The sequence below is a fragment of the Microtus ochrogaster genome (assembly GCF_000317375.1).
Source record: "Microtus ochrogaster isolate Prairie Vole_2 chromosome 6 unlocalized genomic scaffold, MicOch1.0 chr6_random_2, whole genome shotgun sequence".
Taxonomy (NCBI): domain Eukaryota; kingdom Metazoa; phylum Chordata; class Mammalia; order Rodentia; family Cricetidae; genus Microtus; species Microtus ochrogaster.
In genome coordinates, this window is record NW_004949095.1 from 3,893,952 (window position 1) to 3,910,002 (window position 16,051).

The 16,051-nt window shown below is 46.3% G+C and overlaps 1 non-coding gene across 1 annotated transcript; it reads left to right on the forward strand.

Annotated features, from left to right (window-relative positions):
• The first annotated feature begins 1,083 nt into the window (after positions 1–1,083).
• Positions 1,084–1,156, forward strand: Trnak-cuu. The gene has a single exon. It is a non-coding gene; the product is annotated as a tRNA-Lys (tRNA).
• The last annotated feature ends 14,895 nt before the right edge of the window (positions 1,157–16,051 follow it).

Genomic DNA, 16,051 nt, shown 5'->3' on the forward strand with positions numbered 1-16,051 from the left:
GAGAGAGAGAGAGAGAGAGAGAGAGAGAGAGAGAGAGAGAGAGAGAGAGCGCAGGGTGGGAGAGAGAGTGTCTCACTATGCTATGCAGGCTTTGCCTGAAACTCGTGGTCCTCCTACCCCAGCTTCCTTGACAGGTGGGACTATAAGCATGACCCACCACACCTGGCTTTGTAATGGTGTTTCAGAGAACTAATAAATTTCTAATGTAAATTTATTCCACAATGAAAAAGAAGTACTATTCAATAGAACAGCTAATTTTTCTAAATTAATCATACCAGGTAGAAGAACATGGAGTAACTAAATTTTCACACATAACTGGGGTCATACCAAATATTTCAGGGCTGGGGAGATAGTTCAGTCGCTACAGTGCCTCCTGCCCAAGCATGAAGACCTGCGTGTAGATGCACCATAACCAGGTGAAAACCAAGCATCCTGAAGCCCAGACCAGGTGCCTGACTTTTACGTGAAGGCTGAGAATATCCAAAATTAGGTCCTCACACTTGGGCAGCAAACACTTCCCCAACTGTTTTTGGTTTGGGTCTGGGGTCACAAGTCATAGGGCTATAGGGTGCCAAGAAAAGGATAGAATATTTGAGGGAATCAAATAAATGTTTTCTGTCTTGATTTCTGTGGTATTTACTTGGGTGTATCCATTTGTCAAAGTTAATCAAACTCTGTGCTAAATAGGCTGCATTTTGTAACAAACAAAGCTTTTACCATGCCACTAATGTAAAGAATAAACTAAGGCCCGTTCAGAGTCCCTTCATTACCTAAGCCCGCACTTTTCCACCCTAATTTCTCATCTGCTCCAGATTCACAATTATCCTCTATTGCAAACTAGTTAGCAGCCTGTCCTCCCCAGATGAGACAGTTCTTCCTCTCCTGCTCTTTGCTTCTTAGATTGAGTGATCAAAAGCCTCTTCGCACTAGACTCCATGACTATGCCTTCTACAAAGCTTTTCTCAGAATCACCCAGCCTCTGCCATCCTTTGCTGCTTACATGGTTTTACCACTTAGTGTGTTCTTTATTTCCTTCTGTTGTAGGAGCTGCGGGCTACGTTCCTGCCGCCCCAGCTCCCGGTCGCCCGGCTAGCTCAGTTGGTAGAGCATGAGACTCTTAATCTCAGGGTCGTGGGTTCGAGCCCCACATTGGGCGCCATTCTGTTGAGGGAGCTGCGGGCCTGATTTTTGTCCCGCCCGGCTCCCACATGGCTAGCTTTACACCAGAAATAACAACATACAAACTGTATTCATTTAAACACTGCTTGGCCCACTAGCTCTAGCCTCTTATGCCCTAATTCTCATATTTTGCCTAACCCATTTTTAGTAATCTGTGTAGCACCAGTCTTACCGGGAAAGATTCAGCATGTCTGACCTGGCGGCTTGCTTCATCGCGTCTGCCCGGGAGAGGGGAGCATGGCCTCGCATCTGCCCCAGAGAGGAGAGCTATCGAGTCTGAGCTCACTTCCTCTTCCTCCCAGCATTCTGTTCTGTTTACTCCGCCTACCTAATTTTCTACCTATCAGGACCAAGCAGTTTCTTTATTTTTTAACCAATGGCCTTCCTCCATCATCCTTCCTTATGGTCCTGTCATCTCCTGAGGTACGCTGCTGCCCTTTAATATGAGGTCAGCATTGGTAATCCCAGTAGCCATGCACTCTGAAGTTACTAGGAACTCTCAGTTAGCAAATCCTGAACAACTGATCCAAGGAAAAACAGAAAGTTGAATTTCTATGGGTCTGTGACTTCAACCATTTTCATCAACCAATGAATATGCTGCTTTATTTCCTATATTCTTCTCTTCAAAGAGATATTGCTTAATGTGTGTTGTTGATTTATTGGCCTAAGGGCCAACCGCTCTGTGACTCATGTCTAAAACATGTTGAGCTACCGTGTATTTTCTCCACAAGCACACCACAAACTTTATTGTGCTTAGAAACCCTAGCTAGTGCTTCAGCACTATGACTGAGGGGGCATAGGAGCAGAACAAGACAATACAAAGGACAAAGTTAAACCATAAAATGACACTTATTTAGAACATGGGAGGTGAAACCAAAATAGAATTGCCCCTTACCTGGAAGGGCAGAAGTTCAGAAAACTCAACTGCTGTTCTATTTATGTTCACGAAGACAGACATGTCTTGGGCGCTAATTGGAGAAGACAAATAAATGTTGACAAGTAGGAGAACTTAACACAGAGTCTGTGAATAATAAGGATTGCTTGTGCTGGGGGACATCTAACACACTGCAGCCCTCGGCAGCAGTCACTAAATATTCCTCCTGTTAACAGAAGCATAGAAGAAGGAACTAACTCATGTTTCACATCAGCCTCCATCAATTTCCGACTCCAAGGGAGAAGCTCTCTGCAAATAAACCGGAGGCCCCTGCACAGTGAAAGAGGAGACAATCTCACAAAAGCATCTGCTGTCTACACAGTCTGCTGAAGAAAAGGGGTTCCTCGTCCCTTACAGCAAACTTGAAAGGTAACTTACTTCTGGTTAGGAAGGAGGATGAAAGAGAAAAGAATGATTGTCATGTTTCTAAAGCAAAGAGATATTTCAATTTTACCTCTTGATGAAAAAAATAGACATGAGACAATACACATGATTTAATTCACCCAATTAGAAATTTCTAAGAATAGGCCAGAAAGAGAACAATCCACAAAAAAAAAAAAAGTAAGAATACCAAGACTTCTATATTTTCAGTAATAATACCTGGAGGTGGTGGACATGTATGAAATGAGCATTCTTCCATGCTGCCCATGGGAGTACATGTTGACAAATGTTCTAGGCAGGATTAGGAATTTCTGTGAAGGGCCGAAAAATTAGCTTTATCCCTTAATCCTGAGGGGCTTTCCTAGTGAAATAATTCAAGCTACAGACTAGGAGACATGAGCGTTAGTGTTATCTGACCACATTGTTCTTCAAGGCAAAGAATGAAGGTCGTACTCTTCTAATACGTGGTAGAAGGACAATGTTGGACCCCAATGCACTGCACTCATCTGGGCACTTCCAGCTTCACCACACAGCAGCACCCACTTCATGGGTGGTTTCCATCCTCCGTTTCCAAGCAGAACAGCCATCTCCGGGGACACCATGGGGCCTACCTTAGAGACTAGTTACTCTTTCTCAGGGGTCTTTTGGGGTTATTTGTCATGCATTATACCACAAGGCTGTGAGGGCAGGAGTCTTAACCAAAAGTCTGAATTCTTTTTTACGTATAAATAAGCATGGAGAACCTTGAGCTGCATGGTAGACTACACTACTTTTCTCCAGTCCATGGCACAGACTCAAGGCATCTACGGGGGGGGGTAAGGACAGTTTCTTTCACACACTTCTTACTTCCGCTCTGCTGTGCCCCCCCCCCCCGCCTGCCTCCACTGAATTCCCAGCGAGTTCTGTAAAACCCTCTTCCAATCCACGAGCGCTGGCCTCCCCTTCTCTGGTGGCAGAAGGACTGCAGTTTGAACTCCCTATTCTTTTAGTAATGTCCTGCATTGACTTTAAGAGGAGCAAGGAGGAGGCAGGAAAGGCTTAGCAATGCAATCAAGAGGGCACAGGCAGAGAAAAGAGACTGGCAATTTAAGATCTCCAGAGCAGATCTCTTGCCTTTGTGATTTCCCGTCTAGTCAGGGCCACCAAATGTGGCTCTTTGTTCTGCAGATTTCCTGGCAAGAACCTATTGGGCAAACTGCACAACCTCCCAAGAATAGACAGCCATTCCTGGGACTAATGGTCTAAGTCAATGGCTCTCGACCTGACTGCACATTAGAATTACCTGAGCTGCTCTTCCAATTTTTCAGCTCTTGGACTTGGCCTCTGGAGAGTCGGATTTAATTGGTCTGGTGCAAATACTCAAGTCTAGCTCTGAAAACTATGCTACAATTATTGAAAATATTAGTGAGTAGTTCTCCCAGGGTTTGCCTTCCTGAAAAACCTCACTCTGAAATATAGAGCGGAGGAGAAGGGTGGACGGAGGAGAAGACGTGGAGATGGAAACAGAGGAAGAGAAAGAATAATGTTGGTGTTGTTCAGGGAAAGGCTTTCATGCATGAAAAGCATGCACACGAGTGCACACGGATATGAAGCTAAGAGAACAATATTGGTGTTGCTAATGGGCACCACTCACTTTTCTGGAGACAAGCTCTCTCGCTGGCCTGACACTCAGCAAGCTGACTAGGCTGTATAGCCAGAAGGCTGTACACATTCACCTGTCTCCCCCTCAATACTGCCATGGCACCCTGCTTTATTTATTCCAGGGGTCAAACTCGTATCCTAAGACATGAGTTCTACCAAGTGAAATTTTGTTTCTTTAAGATAGAATTTTACTATATCATTCTGGCTGATCAAGTATAGCCTAGGCTAGCCCTAAGCTCATGGCAATTCTCCTGCCTCAATATCCTAAATGCTGGAATTATTGATGTGCACCATCACACCTGACTTTAACAATACTTTCATTTTTGTTTTTTGAGACAGCGTTTCTCTGTGTAGCTTTGGTGCCTGTCCTGGCACTAGCTCTTGTAGGCCAGGCTGGCCTCAAACTCACAAACATCCACCTGCCTCTGCCTCCTGAGTGCTGGGATTAAAATCGTACACCACCACCGCCCAGCTTGACTTTAGCAATGTTTCTTAATGACAGCACGAGGAACATTAGTTCAGCCTAATTTCTAGAAAGTATTACAATCCAGAAAAAAAAAGAAACCTTGATGAGGATATTACACACTGTAGAGAGCCATAACATAGTCTAAAAGGGATTGCAAGGAACCGTTGACGCTCAACCACAACTTAACAAAGTACACCGAGTGAAGGGAGGTGTGAGGAGACAGGAAGAGAGTGTGCCAACACCTCTGAGGGTGTGGGGGCTACACTCCATGCTTCTGCCACTCCTAACCTTAGAGAGATGCTCCTTTGGCACCTACACAAAGAATAAAGCTAGTGCTTGGGGAGGAAATGGGATGGGCATTGAACATCTTCTGTTTCTGCCTCCAACATGGCAAATAGCATCCCTATTGAAGAACACCCATGTCTTGTGTGTTCCGCCTGCTCTTAACTGAGCATTGCCTCCCCAGATTGGCACAGACACCAATATCCCTCCTTCCTTTGCCTATAGAGCTCGCAATTGGGCATTTGCTCCTAAACTTAAAAAAAAAAAAAGGATTAAACATTTGATTGTTAAGAGATAAATGAAAGGCTAGGTTCAAAAAAATAAAAGGAAGGAAAGAAAAGAGTAAGATGAATGGTGGTGACTCATGACTTGGGAGGCAGAGGCAGGCAGATAGCCGTGAGTTCAGGTCCAGCCTGCTCTACAAAGCAAATTCCAGGACAGCAGGTCTGCATAGAGAAACCCTGTCTTAACAACAAAACAAATCAAAAAATCTCAGACTTTTGGAGAATTGGGTCTTAGGGAACTGGGGAGATTTCTCAGTCCATAAAGTGAGGGGTTGAGTCCCATCCCCAGAACCTTCACTAAAAACTGCTGCAAGTGATGATGTGTGTGTACTACGATCCCAGTACCAGGGAGGCAGAGAGGCGGATCCCTGGAACTCATTGATCAGCTAGTCTAGCCTAATGGTGAGCTGCAAGCCATTAAGAGACCATGTCTCAAAAAGATGATGGACAGCTCCTGAAGAATGACATCAGACTGAGCACGCGTGTGCATACACAGACACACACACACACACACACACACACACACACACACACAAACTTTTCTCCAGAACTACTTTCACTGTCTTCTACAGAAATCCATTGAGAAACCCTGGGGAAACACCTACGGAAATAGGTCAAAGCATCTTTATCACCACCATACCCTCCATCAGCGTCATGGTCCCCATTGTCATAGCAGATACATTCACCAGGCACTTCCAGTGTACCAGGCGCCATGCTAAGGCCTCCCATGCCGTCTGCCATTTGGTCACCACAAGAGTTACAAGGCCTGTTCAGAGTTTCAGTGGCTAGCCTAAGCACACACGGGTAACAATGTCTGAAGCAGGACCTGAGTCCAGGACAAACTTTAATCAGTATCTCAAGGAGAATGGCCTTGGCCTCAGAGGCTTCTTTCTTATCCTCACTCTCTTCCCCCATAACAGGATTTGTTTCTAGAAAAGTCTAGCAGAGAGAAGATGTTATCTCTAACCAAAATTCTGGTGATAAATGCACTTCAAAGTGGGGTTGTGGGGGGGAGGTCTGAACTTCAAATGTTTGACAATGGTTCCACCTCAGAATAACAATCACAGCACTTAGAGTCAGTCTTCATTGAGTCATTACTGCTCTTGGACAAGGGTTAAAGGTTTTATGAGTCTCCCCTCTGTCCTGACCCTTGGAGCTACTAGGGTATTCGCCCACACTATTCCTGCACATGTCACTCCAAACCTTGGTTTACTCACCGCAAAGTGACATGATATCAGCCCCTACTATATGAAATTATAATAGAACTTGGTGAACGCATGAGTGGTAAGCACTTACAGTAATAGCTACCAGGGATGGCAAGATTGCTTGGTGCGTAAAGACGCTTGCCACTAACCCTGAAACCTGCACTTGATTCTTGAAACCCACCCAGTGGAAGGAGAGAACCAACTCCCACAAGTTGTTCCATGACCGCATGTCAAGAATTTTCACCCTGAAGGAGGACTACGTCTACCCGCCTCCTCATGAGGTCCCGATAGCAAACCAAAGTTCAAGTCCACCAAAACTTCCTCTGGAGAACCGGTGAGTTTACTGGGGTTACAGCACAGCATGGGTAGGGATTGTGGGCAGGTGTATGGGATACCCTAAGACAGTCACACTGGTAACATGTGCCCAGTGTGAATGAAGAGTTCCTCTCTGCTGTTCAGAGGGGACCACTAGACCTTCCAAGCTTTTATAGGCTAGCCCCTCCCTGAAGCTATGTTCAATAAGGGAAGAATTGCACACAGCTGATTGGGGGAGTAGCTGGATACTCCCCATCCCTCATTCTATAAGGGAACATCAACAACCAGCAAGCCCAGCTATGATGACCTTTTGCAAGTGAACTCATGAAGACCGTGGCAGCTTGGTGCAGAATACAGTCCTATACAATACCACCACGTGTTTGCCATGGCATGTGTATGCAGCATGTGAGCGGGTACTCACACACACACGCACACATGCACACACACGCATGCACACATATATAAACACCACACCCACACACATACATATAAAAGTGTAATAATTTCCACCAAGTAGTGAATTCATCTAAGTATGTGCTCTTGCTACTTGTGCTCCAAGAAAAACTCAGGTCATCTCTGAGGAGTTCAGAAGCTGGGGCATGAAGGAGAGTTTATGTGTTTTAACAGTAGTGATACCTCAGGTCTCAATGAGACTACATCTGCCCATCGATACCTCCTCATTCCCAGAAAGCTATTGGATGCTGAATTGGAGCCCATAGTTTTCTTCCTCACCCCCACCTGATGCTAGTCAATAGTTTCAAGTATGTAAACCATGTCTTCTAAAGGGGAATGACCTTATGGAATGTCCATTGGCTGGAGCCACCTGTTTTACTTGGCCTATCCTACCCTTGTTCTGGTTAACCTAACCCCTCCACAGACTGGCAACATGACCAGCTTCACCAACCCCTGCCAGCCCTGGCACTCTTTTCCTCCCTGCAGAGGGTATAAATGGCATGTAGAAAATAGACTCCTGGTCGTGAGAACAGATCAAGTCCTGGTCCAGCATCCAGATGGCGTCACAGGTCTTCAAGTCAGACCAAGTCGCTGAGACACACTGGATATGGTTTTCCCACTGTACAGAGGAGGAAATGGTGGCTCAGGGGCCTGCACATCTCAGTGTGACTCAGTGGGAAGCAGTGGTGCTAATATTTGTGCCCAGATCTATCTGATTTCCCTCTATAATTTTCTCTACAATACCTTCATTTCCCCTCTTCTGCACCTCTTCCACTTCTTCTTTGTGCTTCCTGTGTGGCAATTTGACCCATTCCTCCCAGAAATTCGCCCTTCCTGAATAGGTTGTAAGCAGCAGTCATTGCCGGTAACTTATACTTGTGTGTATCTACCCCACCCACAAACAAACATCCTCTTTTATCCCCCACAAACACACACACACACACACACACACACACACACACACACACTGCAAATTGTCGGAATTTAGAGATTTTTTTTTTGGTTGTCATTATTTAATCCTACCAAGTGGACTGGGGGTGGGTAAGTCTAATAGTTACTATATTTGTGCAGTGAATGGATTTAGGTGAAAATAAAGGCAGATGTTTCTATGGCAACTAACATCCTAGGATCCCGTACACATCTTTTTGCCTGTGTGCAAAATGCACTGAATTGTAGCTGATGTCGTCCAGCCAGTAGGTGCAGAGCAGAGCACACTGACCACTGTGGTCAGGTCAGGGGCTATCCGCTAATGTGGGGCCACCAAAGCATTGCCTCAGCTCCCTGCTCACGGTGCACCTAGATAGCAACTTAGCCTCAAGGAGAGGCTGCCAGAAGCTTCACTGTCTCCCCCCCTCCGGGGTGAGCTCTCGCTATTGCCCGCCTTTCCCTATGCTTTGCTGTGGGTCTAAATTATGCTAATTGGTTAATGACAGCCTAGACTATTTTCTGAGCACCACCTGGCACTACAAGGATAAAGTATTCACTCTGACAGTAGCCTTCCCAGGTAAGAGAAAGTCCCATCCTATGTGGCCAGGCCCTATGCCAGGCCAGCAGAAATGTCCCACACCCCTCCCCCTACAACTCTTTTGTGCCCCCTGAGGAACTCCTGCCCAGGCATCTCTCATGACTCCCTCCGGCCCCGGGACCCAGAACCATGCATGCTCCTTTACCCACCCAATAAACCAGCTTTTCATACATTGCCAACGTACCTAGCATCTAAAGAGAGAGCATTCTGGCAAACTGGGGGCTGTACATCTCCCAGAATTCCAGGCCCCTCCTCCCTGAGGACAGGGTCGCAGGCAGAGAAAGTGCTAACCCTGTTGGAGTCCCTCACAACCAGGTGGAAAGTAAAAGCAGACGGTAATGTGCTTCCCAGCAACCTTCACCTTTCTTCACAAAACCAGGTTAAACAAAAGCAAACTCTCCAAGCAAACTCAACCTGAGCTGGAGAAGTTAGCCAATGCCGTGCACTCTCGCATCCAGCTCACAGAAGCAGGGAGCAGAGCCATGGTTGCAGGACTAGACTAGAGGAAGACGTAAAGGCAAAGGATACACACGCTCAGTGATGAGATGAACACTTTCTGGAGATCTAATGGATCAGGATAGAGGTGTTCATTTGATTGTGATCATAATTGTACAGTATCTATGTACATCAAATCTTTGCACTGTAACCTTGAATCATACACTTTTTCAAGTAAATGTGTGTGATATGTGTGTATAGTAGTTAACAAGTGAGTGTACAATGCCCTTGCACCCATATATGTGTAAGGAAGTCAGAACAGGACTTCAGCATCTGCCTCTGTTGTTCACTACCTAATTGCCTTAAAACACGGTCTTCCCTGAACCTAAAGATCCCTGCTTCAGCAAGGCTAGCTGTGTGTCAGGTCTTGAGCTCTGCCCACCAAATGCCTGGAATTTTTCACGGGTGGCTGGGATTTGAACTCAGGTCCTCATGCTTGCAGAGCAGGTACTCTTACCCACTGGCCCATCTTCCTAATCCTGACAATTAACTATTTCAGTGTCCCCTCCTGCCAGTTGATTACTTTTTTTCTTTGTGTTGAGGATAAGACCTGGACCGTGTACATACTAGCCAAGGACTCTATGACTGAGCTATGTCCCCAGCCAAATAATGGTAATTTCGAAAATGAAATAACTTCCAAAACTACCTTCCAAATTATGGAAATCTAGGTATCAACTATCAGATAAGTGGCGTGTCTTCAAAACAATGGGCTCATATATGACCACCAACACTCAGGGCTATCTCATGGCAACAAGACTGCAACCACCTTGAACTGGTTACCCCTGAGCTCAGGGATTGGTAAGGCAGGTATGTAAGGGGACACACATGACCCATGCCATAGGAAGTGTATGACTGAAGAGAAAACACTGAAACTAGAGGAAATTAGCAGCTGTGTAGGCAGCTTGGGCTCTCTATCCCATCTCTCTGAGGCTCAGTTTCCATATTTGTGAACTGGAGATGTCTTTGCCATGGGGTTAACCTTAAAAGACTGTTACCATGACAGATAGCTGAGCTAATCAGCTCAAACAGAGGAGAAATTGGTTTGGTTTTATAATTTCAAATTCGGACGTTTTAAACCATGACCAGTTAGCATCATTACTCTTGGGTCTGTGGGAGACTGTACCTCATTGTGGGAATGGACTGCCCTTCTACAGAGCAAAGATGTTCACCTCATGCCTAGGAGGCAAAGAAGGAGGGAGGGGGAAGAGGGGAGAGGAGGGGAAGGAAAGGAAGGTAGAGGGAGGAAGAAGAAAAAGAGGAGGGGGAGGAGGAAGAGAAGGGAGAGGAGGAAGAAGGGGAGAAGGGAGGAGGAGAGGAGGAGAAAGAGAAAGAAATGGGGAGGACAGGGAAGAAAGAAAAGGATAAAGGAAACCCCAAACCTCACAGTCCCTCAAGGGCACACCCTAACAGCCTGGAATCTCCTACCACGCCTCACCTCTTAAAGTTTCTTCCTCCTCCCAGTATTGCTAGAGCCAAGTCTTTAACACGTGTGCCTTTAAGGAACATTCCAGAGTCAAACAATAGCAGGGCCTTTTCCACAGAATCTTCCATTCTTGTTTGGACTATTGCCTGTATCCATTGCTTACCAGATACACGATGCCCTGATACCCAGTTCAGACCTCTTGACATCTCTGTGTCCAGGTAACAGTTGGCAACTTTGTACCCTTTGAGGTCTTCAGCACTACCATGCTATACTATGATATTTGGTCAGTGGTGCATGTCTGGTGGTGGCCCTGTGAATAGTATCACTGGGTGAACTTCACAGTTATCTCAGTTTGTGTAAGCACATTTTATGATGTTCAAAGACACACGGGTTAATGATGCATTTCTCAGGATGTGTCCTGTTGTCAAGCAACACGTGAATATGTCCCTGCCACTGGGCTCTTTGTCTCTCTCTGCAAATTTTTCCCTTCCAGGTGTCCTCTTTCTGGGTGAGCAATACCATCTCCTTACACGCCTACAGCAGCAATCCACCTGCTAGTTCTATGGACGTATTTCCCAGCTTGGGGTACCTTCGTTCTGATCCTTAAACCACTGCCCTTGGGCTGAGTGCCCACTCCTCTGGTGTCTGAGACACCTTCCTCTACCTAGTCAAGTGACATTAACCCCATCCTCCTCACACACTCCAAAGCAGCCAGTTCAACACGCAGAAGCATTCTTGTTCTTCCTGTCTCCTATAGATGGGAACCAAGCACCTCCGGAAGGTCCTCCAGGAAGCAGCCCCTGCTTCTCCCCCAGCCTTGCTACCCCTGCCACCTGCTTCCGGCTCACAGATCAGCCAATGGTCCTCACTTTTGTGCCTTTACTGAGTTGTGTGTCCTTTCTACTTGGAGCACCAGACTTCCCAAGTTCTTCCCTCCTTTCCCTGTCCACTGACATCCAATCATTGTCTCCTCCCAGAAGACCCCCTCAGGTCTCCCAGTGACAGATTCCTTAAGAATCATGTGCACAGACCTTTGTGACATTTGCCACATTTCCAGTGATGCGCTCGCTTTACCCACCGGACTCTGTAGCACAGACTAGCCACAACCTGTTCATCCAGGAACCTTTAACTCATTAGCATAAGGCCTGGACCCAGCAAGTGTTCCAAGTCACATCTGATGAGAGTGAACTGTTCATGGGAAATCCTTTCCTTAAAATTGACCCAAACATCGGAGCATTTGTTTCTACCCAAGTGGGTCGAGCAAAAGCAATTGTACCCAGTTGATAGCCACTTTCAGATTGGACAGTGATGGTAGATTTTACATGCCAGCCTAAATGAACTCTGGTCCTCAGTTATACAGACAAGTGAATACATGTGCCTGATATCTACAGTTGGCCTTACCTAAAGGAGACTGTTTCCCATAAGCAGGGTGGGTCTCATGAGATTAGTGAAGAGCAGGAAACTAAACAAAAGTAAGGCTTCCCTGAGGAAAAAGAAATTCTCTGTGGGTGTCAGCTTCAACTCCTGGATATCCAACCCTCCCTAATATCTTGTTTAATAGATCTGACCTCCATACTAGCCCCCAAAATTGTATAATAATTTCCTATAGTAAATCCTCTAGTAAATTTCTCCAGTAGAACCCTGATTGATGCACTAACCTTTGGGCCTGGCTCGGGGTTTTCTGGGTGTTCTCTTTGCAGATTTCCAGTATAAATAAGAAGTTGATGGGTAGTGAGGATGGTGCCCACTTGGCTCCAGAACACTGCCACGGATAGTTCTACAGCCTGTCCACATGGCACAGTAGGACCAAACATCAAGAATCCTCTCTCCCAGGGCTCCTCAGCAGACCAAGTCTGAAGCATCCATAATTTATAGTGGTGGGGAGAAAAGGCTGCTGCTGGTTATTGAACTTGGCCAATTAACAAGTAAACAAACACGCAATTGCAAGCCAGAGTACTGGCTAACCTAATGTACTCTGCTCATTTGATTTGACGTGAGTCATTTAGTTTTAATTAGGACAATGCTTCACAGCATATTAGTAGGAGCCCTGTAGTATATGTTGTGGAAATAATGAAGGCTTAGCAACGAGCCCTGTTTCGGTGCTCTGCTATTAAACCTTCACTGAGAAGGGAGGTGAGGCTGCCAGGTTCTTTGTGGAGATGATTAGGTTTGGAAATTAGCACTGTTAGAAAGAGCTAGGTGAGGCAGCGTCTGGCAAAAACCCCAGATTTGAGCAAACCCAGAAACACTCAGTTTATAGATCTGAGGGCCAAGCTCACTGCTGAACCTCATGCCTTCACAGATCTCAGCAAGCTCTGGTTACCACTCCCTGTCAGTGGCCAGCCAGAGGCCGGCAGATGGTACCCAAATTCAGATCCCATTGGTCACACTTGAACTCCACTTGTCTACCACTTCCCTGGGAACTGCTTTGTCCCCGAATAGAGGTATAATCGAGAGTCACATCGCACTTCCTTCCATGAAAAAGGAGCCATTGTTCCTTTCTTCTGCTGTCAAGCCACTTTGTCGTGAACGGCTTCCACGCATGCTCAGAAGCTGGATAGCTGGATGCGCTTCCCTGCTCTTTCCCACTCACTTTCAGCTTGTACCCCGCCCATCTAGCCTTTCCTTCCGCTGGGATAGCTCTGCTATCCTGTTCTGCCCTGCTTCTCTGCTAAGAAATTACCAGCGTTTGTCCCTTAGCAGAGAAGCTGTTGTTTTCTCCCTGTCATCTGCCAGCATTTTTAATTGATGTTGTTTGTGTATGTGTGTGTATGCTCTCCATCCTTGTGAATGAATTGTTATTTATCTTTTCCAAGTGGCTTCTCTTCTCTCAGAGATCCACACACCCGAGTCTGCTTGCCTATAAATACACCACATGCATACAGTGCCCATGGAGGTGAACAGACGCTGTCAGATCAAATTCCCCTAAGACCCAGACTTGCAGGCAGTAGTGAGCCTCCTGATGTAGATGCTAGAAACCCAATCCTTAGATTAGACTTATCCCCTGCATGAGCGGCAAGTGTTCTTCACACAAACTCTCCAGCCCCATCCCCTACAGTTTCGGCTTATCTTCGCTCATTTGTGATTGTTTTTTAAAGCAGCTCCAGGTGAGTATTGTCTGCAGAAGCATACAGATATTCCTTTACCTAAAGAAAGGGCACCAGGATGGGGAGGACAAGGGACACTGTCGAGGCTGGCTCTACCACACAGACAGTTGAAATCTTCAGTCAGTCACTCACTTCTCTGGGCCTCAGTTTCTCTTTTGTGAAATGAAGGGATTAAGTCAAACCATTCCTTTACTCCAAATTTCTGAGATTCTAGAGTTTAAAAAGCTCCCTTCTCTCCTCCCTCTGATCTAGGCCTTCCCCACTTCTCCTTCTCGTGACCCCTTTTCCTTCTCTATGCACCCCATCTCTGCCTCTCAGACTTCAGTCAGTCACAACCAAGACAGACAACGTAAAAGTTTTTATCTTCATGATACTGAACCCCTCCCAGGGTACCTAGGCTGTCTAGTCAGTGGAAATAGTGCCAGAAGTCCTCAACCAGGTAAACATTAGTTATTTTATTTTCCGAGTTGCCTTGGCCAAATATCTAACCAAAAGGCAAGTGAGGGAAGGAAAGATGTGTACAGGCTTATAGTTTGAAAATGTCTGTCCATTATGGAGGGGAGAGTGTGGCATCTTGCCCCATGGTAGCGGCAGTGTGCATGTAGAGGCGCCCACCTCCTCACATTGGGCAGAACAGGAAGCAGAGAGCATACAGGAAGTGTAACCAGCCTATAAGACCTTAGGCCCCACCTCCAGCTGCCCATTTCCTCTAGCAAGGCTCATTCTGCTAGAGGTCGACAACCTCCCAAGACAGCACCACCTGCTCTGGACCAAGGGTCCAGATGCTTAAGCCTGTGGGAGACATTTCATCTTCAAGTCACAGCTACTAAATCAGAGCCCAAAAATCTTCAGACCCTCATATGGTAAAAACAACCTAAGAAAACTGAAATCTTCAGGATAAAAGTCTGCATTTTTGGTCAGCTTGTGCACACAGCCTGTTGACCATTTCCTGTGGTTTTTAAGTTAATCAACTCCATGCTACTAGGTATGTATTAGCGTAAGCTCAGGAGAGAGTAAGGCAGCCTCATCCTCAAGGAACGTGGTGTGTGAGGTAGGGGAGAGGAACTTGTCAGTTAACTCTGTGGAGATCATGGTGGTTGGTGGAAGCACCGGAAAGAGCTAATGGCTCTGTGTGGTTAGAACAGATGGGGAGACAGCCTGAGCTGAGGCCTGACAGGAACCTAAGTCTCCTCAGTCTCTCAACAGCACAGGGTCACTCTCCTTGAGGTACTTTCTTCACTTCATTTTCCTCTCCTTCAGCTGCTCCTTCCTCGTCTCCTCTGGGGGCACTTTCTTAACTACCAAGTCTTTAGATATCAAAACACCCTAATTCTTAATCCTCAGTCCCCTCTCTATCTACCACCCCCACCCCCTAGGAGTCTCATCCCTGTCTAGCACTGACTACGATCTGCCACTGGGAGCCGCCTCCAATCACTACCTGAACATGTCCACTCAAGGTCTATGGCTGCCTTTAACTGGATGTAACAAACACAGAGCATCTGATTCCTGCCTTCACCTTACTCTCATCTCCCTACCTCAGGCCGAACAATCCAGAATCACTCGAGTCCACTTTTTTTCCTATGATACCCACACCAAATCAGTTAGCAAAACAAAGAAAAGCTTGTTGTTCTTACCTTACAAATATAACTACAATTCAGTCTCTTACTCTCTCCGCTGCTCTTCCCTTGTCCAAACCACCATCTCCCTTGGAGGTTTGCCCTCTTGACTAGTCTCTTTGTCTTGACCTTTACCTTACAGTTAGAATCACCCTGGAAAATTGTAAGCTGTCCCATGCCGCTCACCTACTCCAGACCTCACCATCAGTCAGAATAAATCCCTCCCATACAACCAAGATTCTTGACGTAGCCTGGGCCTCCACATTCCTGGGCCTTGACCGTTCTAACTGCCACATCAGCTGCCTCAGCAACACCAGCCATCCTGCAGTTCTTCATGGTACACACACCACTCACCCACCCTACAGTCATCTCTCTGCCTGCACCACCTTCCCCTCACATCAAATATCCTTGATAAGTGGGATGCTTCAGTCAAAGCCAACTGGAGAACTGTAAGTCAGAGAGACAAGGACCCTGGTGTTGCCAGCTGCAGAGTCCAAGCTCGGAACCCAGAGAATGGCTGAGCAAGCTCATACACCAGTGTACCTGGTTTCCCTCCTTCCCACATGATTCAGTGTGTTTGTAACCTCCACTACTGTGACTAGTGGCATCTAGAGAAAGAGGATTCAGTTATTGTGGGCCCTAGGTAAAGGTACAGAGTAGCATCTCTTGCTGTCCCAGAGCAGATACGCAATGAGTAAAATGATGGTCCCCTGAGATTGGGAGGCTATTAGTTATTATAGTCTTG